Raw genomic sequence first — 15,146 nt, forward strand, 5'->3', positions numbered from 1 at the left:
TTATCTGGCTTTGGTATCAGGTTAATGAAGGTCTCATAGAATGAGTTAGGAAATATTTCTGCTTTAATTTTTTGGTAAGAATTTGAGGAGGATTGGTGTTACTCATTAAATGTTTGGTACATTTCACTGGTGAAGTCATATGGTACAGGACTGTTCTTTGTTCTGAGGTTTTTGATTGCTCATTCAATCTGTTATAATTGTGTTGAGTTTTCTATTTCTTCTTGAATCAGTTTAGATAATTTATGTGTTTCAAGGAATTTGCCTGTTTTCTAGGTTTGTTGGCATACAATTGTTCATAGCATTCTTTTATAATCCTTTTTATTTCTGAAATGTCATAAGTAATATCCTCACTTTCATTTCTGATTTTAGTTATTTGCATGTTCTTTTTTGTCAGTCTAGCTAAAGATTTGTTGATTTTTTTCTTTTCAAAGAAACAACTTTTGGTTTCATTGATTTTTCTTCTTCTAGTCTCTATCTCCACTCTGATCTGTTTTATTTCCTTCCTTTCGCTAGTTTTGGGTTTAGTTTCTAGTTTTTCTTGGAGTGCCTGGGTGGCTCAGTCGGTTGAGCAACCAACTCTTGGTATCGGCTCAGGTCGTGATCTTGGGGTCATGAGATTGACCCCGGTGTTGGGTTTCACACTGAGAGTGGAGCCTGCTTGGGATTCTCTTTCTCCCTTTCTGTCTGCCCTTCTGTTCACACGCACACTCTCTTGCCCTTTCTCTCAAAATGTATAAATAAACGTTAAAAAAATAGTTTCTAGTTTTTCTCATTTTGTAAAGTATAAACTTAGGGTATTATTTTGAGATCTTTTTTAATGTAACCGTTTTCAACTATAAATTTCTCTCTGATTACTGCTTTCATTGCATCCTGTTTTGAAATGTTGTGTCATCATTTTCATTCACTTCTAACGTATATTCTAATTTCCCTTTTGATTTCTTCTTTGATCCATTGGTTGTTTAAGAGCGTGTTGTTTAATTTACACATTTGTGAATTTTCCAGTTTTCCTTCTGTTATTGATTTCTAACTTTATCCCATAATGGTTGGAGAAGATACTTTGTGTAGTACCTATCTGTTAAAATCTATTGAGATTTGTTTTGTGGCCTAATTATATGGCCTGTCCAGGAGAATGTCCCATGCTACATTAAAAGAATGTGTATTCTGCTGTTGTTGGGTGGAGTGTTCTATATATATCTGTTAGGTTTAGTTGGTTTATCATGATGTTCAGGTGCTCTGTTTCCTAACTTATCTTCTATCTGGTTGTCCTATTCATTATTGAGTAGGGTATTGAAGTTTCCAACTATTTTTTTTAATTAAAAAAATTTTTCTTTAATGTTTATTATTTTTGAGAGAGAGAGAGAGAGAGGAAGAGACAGAGCGTGGTGGTGGGGGGAGGGGAAGAGAGAGAGAGGAGACACAGAATCTGAAGCAGGCTCCAGGCTCTGAGCTGTCAGCACAGAGCCCAATGCTGGGCTGGAACCCACCAGCTGTGAGATCATGACCTGAGCTGAAGTTGGACGCTTAACCGACTGAGCCACCCAGGTGCCCCTAATTTTTTTTTTATGTTTATTTTTGAGAGAGAGAGAGAGAGAGCATGAGCAGGGCAGGGGCAGCGAGAGACGGAGACACAGATTCTGAAGCAGGCTCCAGAGCCTGATGCGGGGCTCCAGCCCACAAACTGCGAGATCGTGACCTGAGCTGAAGTCGGATGCTTAATTGACTGAGCCACCGAAGCGCCCCAAAGTTTCCAACTATTATTATAGAATTGTTTATGCTCCCTTTTAATTCTGGTCATTTTTGCTGCATATATTTTGAGGCTCTCTTACTAGGTATGTTAATGTTTATAATTTTTAGATAATCTTGCTTTATTGAAACATATTAATAAATAATGCTCTGGGGCACCTGACTGGCTTCGTTGGTTGAGTGTTCCCTTTGGCTCAGGTCATGATCTCGTGGTTCATGAGTTCAAGACTTACATCGCTTGTTTGCTGCTGTCAGTACACAGCCCACTTGGGATCCTATCTCCTCTTTGTGCCCCTCCCCCACTTGAGCTGAGGCACATGCATTCTAAATGATTAAATAAATAAACAAATAAATAAATAAATAAAATCCTTCTTTGTCTCTTGTAACCTTTTTTTGGATTTACAGTCTGGTTTGTATGATGTTAGTATAACCACCCCAGCTCTCTTTTGGTTACTATTTGCATGGAAATTTTTTTTTTTTTAAGTAAGCTCTAGGCCCAATGTGGGACTCAAACTCATGATCAAAAGTCACATGTTCTACTGACTAAGCCAGCCAGGCACCCCTGGAATATCTTTTTAATAATTCTTTCACTTTTAACCTGTTTATATCTTTGGAACTAAAGTGAGTCTTTTCTAGGCTACAGGTGGTTGTATCTGTTTTTAAAATCCATTCTGTTCAACTCTTTGAGGAGTTTATACCATTTACATTTTTTTAAGTTTACTTATTTATTCATTTTGAAAGAGAAGAGAGAGCATGAGAGAGGGAAAGGGAGAATCCCAAGCAGGCTCTGAACTTACAGCACGGAGCCCAACACAAGGCTCTGTCTCACTAACTATGAGATTATGACCTGAGTTGAAAGCAAGAGTCAGATGCTTAACCAACTGAGCCACCACCCAGGCACCCTACATCATTTACATTTACAGTAATTACTGCTAAGGACGGATTTATTTCTGCCATTTGGCTATTTGTTTTCTATAGGCCTTTGTGCCCTTCTTTTATTACTGCCTTTTTCCTGTATTTATTTGAGTTTTTGCAGTTAAAGGTTTTATGTATATGTATATCTCTTTCCTTTTATGTATATGCTATAGATGTTTTCTTTGTGGTTGTCGTGGGAATTACATTTAACAGCAGTTATAACAATCTAATTGAATTGATACCAACTTCAATAGCACACAAAACCTCTCCAATATAACTCTGCCTTCTCTTTCTATTATTGATGTTACAGATTATATCTTTATATACTGTGTGCCCAATAACATAGATTAATATTTTAATACATTGTTTTTTAAATCCTATAGAAAATGAAAAGGTGGAGTTACAAATTGTAATTACAACAATACTTAGTTTTATAATCCCCCACACACTTATCTTTACTAGAGATCTTTATTTTTTCATATAGCTTCAAATTACTCTTGATCATCCTTTCATTTCAGCCTGAAGTATTACCTCATTTCAACCTAAAGGATTGCTGTTAATGCTTCTTGACGGGCAGGTTTACTGGTAAACTCCCTTAGCTTTTTTAAAATCAGAGATTATTTTAATTTCTTTTTCTTTTTTTTTTTTTTTGAAGTTTATTTTTGAGAGAGACAGAGACCGCGTGAGTGGGGGAAGGGCAGAGAGAGAGAGAGAGAGCGCGTGCGCGCGCAAGCATCCCAAGCAAGATCCACGCCACCAGCACAGAGCCAGACGCAGGGCTCGAATTCACAAAACTGTGAGATCACCACCTGAGCTGAAACCAAGAGTTGAACACTGAACTGACTGAGCCACCCAGGCACCCCACTTTTTCATTTTTGAAGGACAGTTTTGCCAGATAGAGAATTCTTTATCAACAGTTGTTTTCTTTCAGCATGTTGAATATCATTAACCCAACTGCTTTCTGGCCTCCAAGGTTAAAGATGAGAAATTGGCTGATAATCTTATTGAGGATCCCTTGTATGTAATGAACCACTTCTCTCTTGCTGCTTTCAAGAGTCTCTCTTTTTCTTGGACTTTCTACAGTTTGATGATTCTTTCTACCCTTTCTCTCTTCTCCTGGGACTCCCACAGTGGTATGTTGTTTCTCTTTATAGTGTCCCACAGATCCCTTAGGCTCTATTCACTGTTCACATTTCTGTTTTTGTTTTTTTTTTTTCTTTTCTTTTTGTTCCTCAGATGGAGTAGGAAGCACAGGAAATCCATTTCTCTACCTAGACAACAATTGCACTGGCAGAAACTGTCCGAAATAACTATTTTGGAACTCTGGAGTCCACTTGAATTCTTGGATCTTCCAAGGGAAAGTTTGGTTGGTAAATTGAGGTTAATTTCAGTCAATGTCAGACTTTAGTGTAATAGCACCTCCCTGTTTCCTACCCCTCAACCCTGTGGCAGGCAGCCATGTTCACATTCCTGGTGTGGCTTGCTGGAGCCGTGGTGGGAAATAAGAATCTTGTTCGCCAAATACCGGAGTTCTGTGTTTTGATTGCTGATCACTCCTTTTGAGTTCTGAGATTCAGGCACAGAATAGCTGCCAATGTTTCAACCCTCATTGGCTGAAGCTAGCTCTATGGGATTTGAAGGAACAGCTCCTGTTTTGTTTTTTTGTTTGATTTTTTTCCCTTCAACTACACTTCGGAGCCAGACATTTAAAGATTAGGACATTCAAAAGCAATCACTTACATGGGGAAAACTAGAAAGCCACCATGTATAACCAGGAAAAGATGCAGATTCAGAAAAGAACTGAGAAGACCTTAATCTTTCACCTTAGGCTGATCCTGATCCCTGGCACAGAGACATCCTTCAACAATAAAACACAAACAAAAACAGCAATCCCTGGGAAAGGGGAAGAATCTGATTTCCACAGTTACCACATTATAAGATTCAAATGTCCATTTTTCAGCAAAAAAAATAAAAAGTCATACAAATAGGGAAGTATGGTCCATTCAGAGAAACAAAATAAATGAACAGAAACCATCCCTGAGAAAGATCGGACCTATGTCTTACTAGACAAAGACTTTAAATAGTCTTGAAGTTGCTCACTGAGTTAAAAGAAAACATGAATGAAGTCAGAAAAACTATGAAAAATGGGAATAGCATTAAAGATACAGAAATTATAAAAGGAACCAAAACGAAATTCTGAAGTTAAAAAAGTACAATAGTAGAAATGAAAAATTCATTAGAAGGTTTCAAAATCAGGTTTGAGCAGGCAGAAGAAAGAATCAGCAAACATGAAGCTACTTCTGTTTTTTTGTTTTGTTTTTTAAAAAATTTTTTTTTTTAACGTTTATTTATTTTTGAGACAGAGACAGAACATGAACAGGGGAGGGGCAGAGAGAGAGGGAGAACACAGAATTGGAAGCAGGCTCCAAGCTCTGAGCCATCAGCCCAGAGCCTGACGCGGGGCTCAAACTCACGGACCGCGAGATCGTGACCTGAGCTGAAGTCGGACGCGTAACCGACTGAACCACCCAGGCGCCCCGAAGCTACTTCTGTTTAAAACACCACTTTAGCCCTCTTCCCACACCCCACGCCAATCCCATCCCCTTTCTTCATCATTCAAGCCTTTATTTTTTTTAAATGTTTATTCATTTTGAAAGCACATGTGTGAGTGGGAGAGGAGCAGAGAGAGGGAGAGAGAGAATCTGAAGCATGCTCCTTGCTGTCAGTGCAGAGCCTGAGGTAGGGTTGGATCTCACAAACCATGAGATCATGACCTGAGCCAAAACCAAGAGTCCAAGAGTCAGATGCTTAACTGACTGAGCCACCCAGGTGCTCCTCAAGCCTTTCTGATCTTAGGCAGCCTCCAAACTGTCCCATTTACCCCATTTTGCCTTTTCTACTCCTACCAGAATGATCTTTCAGAAAATCCAAATCTGATATTTGGCACTGTCCTTGAAAACCTCTGAGGCCACACGTGTGTATAGATTGAATTTCCTTTTTTCAGTTTTAGCATTCACAGACTTTCCCATTCTGGCTCCAACGAACCACATTAATCCATTTGAGCCTTGAAGTATAATTTCCAGTTGCCAGGAAATAACAGGTCTAGAGGAACAAACGCAATGATCTCTTGTGGAAACAACCATTCAGATCTAGAGGGTGGGAAATTTTGCACCTAAAGTGGCCTGATTCTTGAGTAAGCCAGTATCTTAATATTTTTCTCAAGTGCTTGAGTAAAAAATACTTGAGGGATAGAACAACCAGATGCAGTATGTGGCCCTGGATTGGATACTGATTTGGGAAAACTAGCTTTAAAAAATATATTTCAGGGTCACCTGGGTGGCTCAGTTGGTTAAGCATCTGGCTTCGGCTCAGGTTATGATCTCACAGTTTGTGGGTTTGAGCCCCATGTCAGGCTCTGTGCTGTCAGCTCAGAGCCTGGAGATTGCTTTGGATTCTGTGTCTCCCTCTCTCTGTGCCTCTCCACCATTCACGCTCTGTGTCTCTCTGTCTTTCAAAAATAAATAAACGTTAAAATTTTTTTTAAAAAACTAAAAAAATAAAAAATATATTTCAGTCAACAGAACATTTGATTATTGTAGATAATAGATGAGAGGAAAACTTATGGAAATGATATTACTGATTTGGGAAAGCCAACTGTAAAAATATCTTTAAGTTGATAAAAAATCAAATGTGATCTAGGAATTAGATGAGAGGAAAATTTACTGAAATGGTAAGATGGATATTGTTAATTGAATAAAGCAGATTGCTAAACTGTGATCTCATTTTTTCAAAAACAATATGTTGGCATCAAAGGATATGCATTACGGTATTAACATTGGTGGAAATGTTATGTTTTATTTTTTATTGTAGTTTGTCTCTATTTTCTATTTTACTCCAAGGCACACTGTACTGAACCTACAATAAAATTTTAATTAAAAATTTTGTTAAGATTTACATATATATTTGGGGTATACATATGAATCAGAGTACATGAAGGTATTGCCACCAAATATTAAAAGTGTGTCAGGATTTCAGGGGATTTCCAAACACTAACTACATCTATTATTTGATACTACTTTTTTTAAAAAAAAAATTTTTTTTTCAACGTTTATTTATTTTTGGGACAGAGAGAGACAGAGCATGAACGGGGGAGGGGCAGAGAGAGAGGGAGACACAGAATCGGAAACAGGCTCCAGGCTCCAAGCCATCAGCCCAGAGCCTGACGCGGGGCTCGAACTCATGGACCGCGAGATCGTGACCTGGCTGAAGTCAGACGCTTAACCGACTGCGCCACCTAGGCGCCCCTTGATACTACTTTAAAATGGGTGTGTATTATTATATAACTGTATAAGGAGAAAAGGAACAAAGCTATTTTCCCGTGGGACTGCAGCCAAGTCTATTGTAATAGACAAGTCACAAAGAGGAAGGACTACCACAGAGCACGTTTTTGCTTTTTCTCTGGTTGATTTGGGTACATTATCCACAGGAAAACATTATATGACTCATTCACCAGGAAAAGAGCATAGGCTATTTGAATAAAATAAGGGGAAGAGTGAAGGATAGGCTGTAGAATTAGTTTGTAAACTATCATGACTTAAGTAACACCTTTAGGAGCCACTGTTTTTGTTACCAACTACATTGTAAATTCAGGACAGAAGCTTTAAATCTCATTCTGTTCCTTTTACTTTATATATCACTTTTGAATTTTTTTTTTATTTTTTTTTCAACGTTTTTTATTTATTTTTGGGACAGAGAGAGACAGAGCATGAACAGGGGAGGGGCAGAGAGAGAGGGAGACACAGAATCGGAAACAGGCTCCAGGCTCCGAGCCATCAGCCCAGAGCCTGACGCGGGGCTCGAACTCACGGACCGTGAGATCGTGACCTGGCTGAAGTCGGACGCTTAACCGACTGCGCCACCCAGGCGCCCCTGAATTTTTATTTTTTAAGATTTTAGTTTTAAGTATCTTCTACACCCAACGTGGGGTTTGAACTCATAACCCTGAGATTAAGGGTCGCATAGTCTATGGATTGCACCAGCCAGGCTTCCCACTTTTGAGTAATTTTAAAATAAAATCCTTGCCCCATCTTTGAGTCTAATACTCTAAAAGAATCTTGTTTATTGTTGACCTCTTCCCTGTGTCTCAAGTACCTCAAGGCAGCAGTGTTGTAGCCAGTAGCCCTTGGACTTGAGTCAAAAATTTTGCCTTTTAGACTGAAGTATTACTCAGGCCGGACTCCTTTATAAAATGAGAAAAATCGTAACATTCTCGTGGGTTTGTGGTAAAGTCAAATGAGATAACCATAAAAAGACCTATCAATATCTCGCACATTGCGCGCCTTCAATAAAGGCCAGGTGAGGTCAGTCAAGTAACACTGTCAAGGACTGCTTTTGAAATAGTACGTGAACGTGAAAGGTGAGCAGGGGATTCCTTGCTCTTTGCGGGTGTACCCCCTTTTGCCTAAAAGGCAAAAGCACTGCAACAGGTGCTACCTAGCCTGATTCCCCTGCCATGCTGTTTCCAGTCCTTGAGGTAGTTCACATAGTCACATAGCCACTGCCAGTCCAAGCCCAGATACATCACAGCTCTAAGTTCAGCTTCAATATTACTGACAGCGCAGGCGCAGACTCCCATAACAGAGTAAAAGCCCAGGTGGGGCTTCGAGGAAAGGAAGTACGCCCTCGCCGCCTGTTGTTGGGCCAATGGGGCTACTCTGTTTAACCGCGGGCCTATGAAGCGGGGCAGGAGGCGGGGCGGAGGGCGGAAGAAGCTGTTCTCACGTGAGTAGGGGGTGGGGAGGGAGGGGGCAGGGCGGCTAGGGAGGCCCAGGCGGCGGAGCCTCCGGGACGGCGAACGGCGGGCGGCGGAGGAGGAGACAGCGGGTCGGGTAGGGCCGCGTTTCCCCTCCTCGTCCTCGCACCCTCCTATCCACCAAGCCCCGGGGGATTCTCTGACAGCCCCTGCGGAGAGCCAAGCTGTGTTCTCATCCCGCGGGGCTGGGCTGGGCAGATTGCGCTCACCTCCCTCGACGAGCCGGGTTCTGAGGGTGCCGTGATTGGGGGGAGGGGGAGCTGTGGCGGAGGGGAGAGGGCGCATGCGCAGGCGAGAACGCTCCAGCAGACCCTGCCCAAACCGGTTCCCCCTGTCTGGGTGGGTGTCTTGTCTGCCGAGTCCTGCGCTTGCGGCGGTTCTTCTGGCCCCCGGGCAAAGCTGGATTGTCTCTTGACTTGACTGTTTTGGGCCAGGTCCTGTTTGGGAATCTGACTACTCCCTACGCCTCAGTTTCTCCTCATTACCAGCCGGGCCTGTATTTGTGACTTCGGCTGGCTTGGGCCTCAGGCTAGCTTCCTGGGCTGCGCCGAATCTGAAAGACTTGCTTTCTTTTAGCGTTGGCCTGCCAACTCGTACTGGTCTCGTTTTACCCACTTGCAGTTAAAGTGTCTCACTCTCCCCATGTACTTTAAGTATCTGTTCTCAATACCTCATTGCTGTGTCTTTGATTCTTAGCAACCTTCAGGGTTTTAGAGGGTGAACCAGAGGAGAACCCTAGACTTCCAAGTATTCGCTGTCCATTGCCTCGTAGTACTTTGGTCCCTACTCTTTTGGCATTCCGACTGTTATCCTTTGCACCTGTTTTTACGGCATCTCCGTACTGAGGGTTACTGGGGGATTCCTTTATCATAGAAGCAAGAGTCTTAAGAGACTGTTCAAAGTGTCATGCTACTAGTGCTCCGTTAGTTTGAAATCATGTTCCAACTTGAATTTGCGATCTTGTGGCTTTTGTCGTTTTTATTAGAAAAAAAAAACTGTCAGGGACAGGATTTCACCATTCATTTGATATTTTCATTCAAATAAACACCTGTGTTCACTTACATGTGACCGGAATAGTGGAGTATGAGTTTGTTTCCAGCTGCTTTATTTAAAAAGAGGAAAACAATGGAGGATGAATTGCACTGTTTGTCACAAACTGATGTTTGAAAAGTTGAAAAACTTAGATACCAAGGAAGTACACATTGAACTTTTTAAATGAAGGACCTGTTGGCTTTAATTCAAGTGTGTATAGGGTGCTATTTTAACATATACTGAAGGCTTTTAGGTGGAGTTTCCTTTAAAAAACTGAAAATGAATATGGGAAAGAGTTCTTTATGATTTTCTTTTATAGACCTTAGATTGCATTAATAAGATTTGAATCCATGATTGATTTGTATTTACTGGTAACATTTAAAATTCACGTGGAACTTAAATACAAATTAAATTCGTAATTAAAACTAAACTGCTATGTTGCGGCACACTTTTCACTGTTGCAGTTTTATAACTCAGCATACTGTTGATTAACTTATGTCATTGGTGTTAAGTTATATATTTGTTTGGATAGTTAACCCACCAACTATATGCTTATTGGTCTCATTGGCATAATGTTGTGGGTTTTTTTAATGTTTTTTATTTTGAGAGAGAGAGAGAGCGTGCATATATGTGCTAGCAGGGGAGAGGCAGAGAGAGAGGGAGAAAGAATCCTAAGCAGGCTCTTCACTGTCAGCACAGAGCCCTATATGGGGCTCCATCCCATGAACTCTGAGATCATGACCTGAGCCAAAATCGAGTCAGACGCTTAGCCAACTGAGCCATCCAGGCACCCTGTATAGTGTTTTATTAGCAGGTCACACATGCTTATTCTGGGTTAAGTGGTTGTTTAGTGGGATACTGTAAAAGTGAAGACACCTGTTTCCTATCTTTTATTTAAAAAACAATTTTTTTAAACGTTTATTTTTGAAAGAGCGCAAGCAAGGAAGGGCACAGAGAGAGGGAAACACAGAATCCAAAGCAGGCTCCAGGCACTGAGCTGTCAGCACAGAGCCCTACGCGGGGATGGAACCCCTATCTTTCATATTGCATATTGAAAGATGTGTATTTTGCACATTATGTACATGAAGAAACCTCATTTCCACAAATATATCTCAACTTTACAGCCCAGATTCTTTAAAGAAGTAATTTTCTTTTATTGAGTGTATTTCCAGTTAAACTTCACGGCCCAAACTCTTTTAAAGAAGTCATTGTTGGGGCAGTGCCTGGGTGGCTTAGGCAGTTAAGTGTCTGACTTTGGCTCAGATCATGATCTCATGATTCGTTGGTTCGAGCCCCGCATCAGACTCTGTGCTGACAGCTCAGAGCCTGGAACCTGCTTCAGATTCTGTGTCTCCTTCTCTCTCTGCCCCTCCCCTGCTCACTTGCACGCGCGCGCTCTCTCTCTCTCTCTCACTCAAAAATAAATATTACAATTTTTTTTTAAAAGAAGTCATTGTTATTGAGCATGTTTCCAGCTAATACATAGCCTACTTTGAAGGTCTCATCATTTCCCAGTGATTGTTTTCACAAGTGACCTTTGAGTACAGAATTCAGAAAATAATTTGTTTAAATCAGCTCTACTGTTGACTGTCTTTTGGACACTAGTGTGCTGAAGTTCATATATAGTTCATATACATGCCTGTAATATCTTTGTAGTTTTCAGTATAATTAGGTATGATTATACTTCTCAAGCATATGGAATAAATGAACTTTTAAATAATCTTTCACAGAGATAGAACTCAGATATCAAAGAATTGCTAATTTAACCAACATGCATAAAGCAGAGTTTGGCATGACATTTGGGTGCTTTGTATGCAACTGCCTTGTTTTATTGGTTTTCTATAGATTTAGATTACAAAGAAAGAAAATCCAAGGCCAAGGACTCAACATCCCTGGGTATCAATGAAAAACCAGTACATCAATTAAACAGCTTTCTTTTTTGCATAAATTGGTTACCTGGTCCATCCCTAATCCCTCACCTCCTATTCTGTGTTGTTCTGAAAGATCTTGATTCTTTAGAAAACTTTTAAGTCAAAACACTACTGGATAGATATTTAAACTTATAACCACTTTTGTTGACCCTAACAGCCTTGTTTCTCTTCCTGTACAGACTGGCCAATATGGCAGTTTGCAAGTCATGACCACTTTAGTTTATAGAATTTAGCCTGGAAGTTTCTCCCTTTCCAAAGTAACCCTAATCTTTGAAGTAATCAGTGAGACTCTTTTGAAGATTGTTCTTTTCAGCATAGTAGAGTTTTATCAGGCCTGACCTTTCCCCCCAAATCCCCTTTTCCGTGGATCACCAAATAGTAAAAATAAAGCCCTATTTTTAAGTTTATACCTGACCTTAAGGTCTGTTTGACCTTGGCTCTAAAGTAGGAAGTGTATCTTCTTAATTGTATGGCTGTGCTGCCAGATTTGGAGGTCCATATCTCTCAAGAGTTCATGCATGGTTGTTACATATCTCTAGTTAAGGTTGCATTCACTTTTATATTATAAATCAGTGCTTCTTGGGATCTATTAATCTTTTTGGGAATAAATTCTTCTCCATACTAAAGTCTGTCATTTACTTAGGTACGTTAGCAAATTAGGGTCTATGATAACTTTAACAACAATGTTATTAACTGTAAAGTTTTAATTTGACTGTTATTAAAATTTATTTTTCTATTCCCTTATTTGTACATTTTGGTAATTATAACCAACAACCTTTGGTTATAATCTTATTTCCCTTTTTTAGAAGATGGCCTTTGTATCAGAAAAAGGAACTGATTGGCAAACTCTTCCTTTGGGAATATATTTTAAATATCAAGGGTATTAAGAGACAGCATGCAAGGCTAAATTGGATTAAATGTTGGGCATTTGTATAATACTGGGAAGAGCCACAAGTTAATCATTTTAATATTTTTAGTATAGAGGTAATAAACTCTTTTATACCCTTGAAGTATGCTGATAAACGGATTTTGGCAATGTAAGAGTAGGAACATGTCCTGTAAATCTCTTTTGCTGTGACACACGATTTTCTATAAATAGACCTCTGATATATCTGCAGGAGAGAAATGGTTATATCCTTGTTGTAGCTACCTGTTGAATTCTTTGTGAATTGAAGAAAAATCAGAAATCTGTCTAACCGCAAAACCTAATATTTCTTTTAGAAAAATTGTTTCCTAGCAGGAACAAATTTTATTTTTAATTATTTTTTGCTGTTGGTTATGAGAAACAATCTTTTCAGATTTAAAAACACCTGTGGAACTTAATATTTGTGAATTTTTTGATACCTATTTTTTATTAACATAAATTAGATACCAAAATAAGAAGGTATTCTTAAGACTTATTTGTGAAATTTTAAATCTTACACAGTGCCGATTCTGATGCTATGAATGAAGGTGTGCACTGAATGTTTATTGGTTGCTCTGTACAACACACTTGTTGAATGTCCCACCACCCTTGTATAACTATGGACCAGGGCCACCTTGTGTCAGAAGGTGCAGAAAACACGTATGTCTGTGCCAAACATTTGTGTTTTGTCTACACACATTTCCCTGAAAATCAAAAAGAAGTTACGGAAAAGAGAAACTGTATTTACTGCATTTATCTTAGGCTCTATCAATTAATTTGCTTGCTTGGCATTGAACTTACATAATTTAAGGACAATTGAATAAAATAAACATTTAAGATTTAAGTGTAGACAGGTTGCCATTCTAAATGGAATAGATCTTCACTGTGGATGAGAAGGAACTATATTGACTAATTTCCTAAAATAAGGGAAAGTCTTTGGGCAGTCCTGCATTGCTTTAAAATATTCATATTTTTAGGGGCACCTGGGTGGCTCAGGTGGTTAAGCATCCAACTCTTGATTTTGTCTCAGGTCATGATCTCACAGGCTGTGAGTTCAAGCCCCACATCAGCCTTTGTGCTGACAGTGCCCAGCCTGCTTGGGAGTCTGTCTCTGTCTCTCTCTGCCCCTCCCCTGCTCTCCATCTCTCTTTCAAAATAAATAGAAATTTTAAAAATGTTCATATTTTTAGTCTTATAAAACACTAATGTAAATTATATTATGCTTTAGAAATTTCCAGAGAAAGAAAAAAATGAGGAAACTTTTTTTTTTCAAATGTGTATTAGAAAGGTCAGACATACAATCTGACTTTGTGAATGCGTAGTACGTTAGCATTAAGCTACTTTTCTTGTGTTCCCAGAGTTAGGTTTCTGTTGTGGAAATGGCATCCAAATAATTTAAATATTTAGTTCAGAGTTACTGTGTTGAAGTGGCATAAAGTCCTTTTACCTAGAGTTCTGGAAAAAATTGAAGTGCTGTCTCCTAAAATATCCACAGGAACATGGGGAAATCACCTATATGGGTTGGTGTGTGTGTGTGTGTGTGTGTGTGTGTGTGTGTGTGTGTGTGTTTTGTTTTTGTTTTTTAATATTTATTTATTTTGGAGAGAGAGAGACAGTGTGAGCGGTAAGGGACAGAGAGAGAGAGGGCGAGACAGAATCTGAAACAGGCTCCAGGCTCTGCGTTGTCAGCCCAGAGCCCGATGCAGGGCTGGAACTCACCAACCGTGAGAGATCATGACCTGAGCCAAAGTCGGATGTGCCCCCCCACCCCCAGCAACATGGTTTATTTATGTATTTTTAGGTGTCAACAGTATTGCATTCAAATAATCAACTCAGTTAAATGAATTATTTTGTGTACATTTCATCTTCTTATCTCTTGTACCTTTCATTAGAGGTATCAAGATATAGGGGAGTGAGTGTGAACTTGGAATCAGTAATATCCCAGATCTTGCACTTACTTAGTATATGACTGAAAGTAAGCTACTGAATACTCCAAGACTTAGTTTCTGTATTTGCAGAAATGGAACTGCTTATGCTTACATCATGGATTAGGACTGGACAACACCTGGCCTGGCTACTTTCCTGGTTACTCTCATTCATAAAAGAATAGAAAGGTTCAGTACTCTCATTTCACATATCAGAACACTGCAGCTACAACATTATTTGAGTCATGTCAAGGAGGAGTTCTGTTTTTTTTTTTTTATATCGTACCAGACTATTAACTTTAATAAAGCTTCATTACTCATGACAAAGTGAGAAATAACTGAAAACATTGGTTGTCTTCCTTAGGCCCTTTACTGTATTGATTTTTGTGAGTTTTATTCTAAAGATCCTATAATGTCATAATTAGGCTTTAAAAACTTGTATTGACCAATGAATGGATAAACAAAATGTAGCATATTTATAATTTTTTTAAATGTTACTTATTTTTGAGAGCGAGAGAGAGACAGAGTGCAAGTTGGGAAGGAGCATAGAGAGAGGGAAACAGAATCTGAAGCAGGCTCCAGGCTTTGAGTTGTCAGCACAGAACCTGAAAAAGGGCTTGAGCCCACAAGCCACAGGATCATGACGTGAGCCAAAGTCGGACACTCAACCGACTGAGCCACCCAGGCACCCCAAAAATGTAGTATATTCCATGGAATGTTATTCAGCCTGAGAGAGAAAGGAAATTCGGACACATGCTATAATGTAGATGAACTTTGAAGACATTATGCCAAATGAAATAAGTCAACCACAAAAGGACAAATGTTGTGTGATTCCGCTACTTTTTTGAGGTACCTAGAGTAGTCAAATTCATAGAGACAGAATA

The 15,146-nt window shown here is 39.5% G+C and overlaps 1 protein-coding gene across 3 annotated transcripts in view; it reads left to right on the forward strand.

Moving 5' to 3' along the window:
- RABGAP1 (RAB GTPase activating protein 1) overlaps nt 1–15,146 on the forward strand; it is a 179,555-nt gene that overhangs the window by 2,246 nt on the left and 162,163 nt on the right. For 2 of the 3 annotated variants that reach the window (XR_015243042.1, XM_025922349.2), the window contains exon 1: nt 8,458–8,546. The exons of the other annotated variant lie outside the window; for it this stretch is intronic. The gene's annotated coding sequence lies outside the window, so the exon portion shown is untranslated. Of the gene's footprint in view, nt 1–8,457; nt 8,547–15,146 lie in introns of those variants that run through there. 3 annotated transcript variants of the gene reach the window in all.

The sequence above is a fragment of the Puma concolor genome, chromosome D4 (assembly GCF_028749965.1).
Source record: "Puma concolor isolate L17-30 chromosome D4, mPumCon1.1.hap2, whole genome shotgun sequence".
In the NCBI taxonomy this organism is placed as follows: Eukaryota; Metazoa; Chordata; class Mammalia; order Carnivora; family Felidae; genus Puma; species Puma concolor.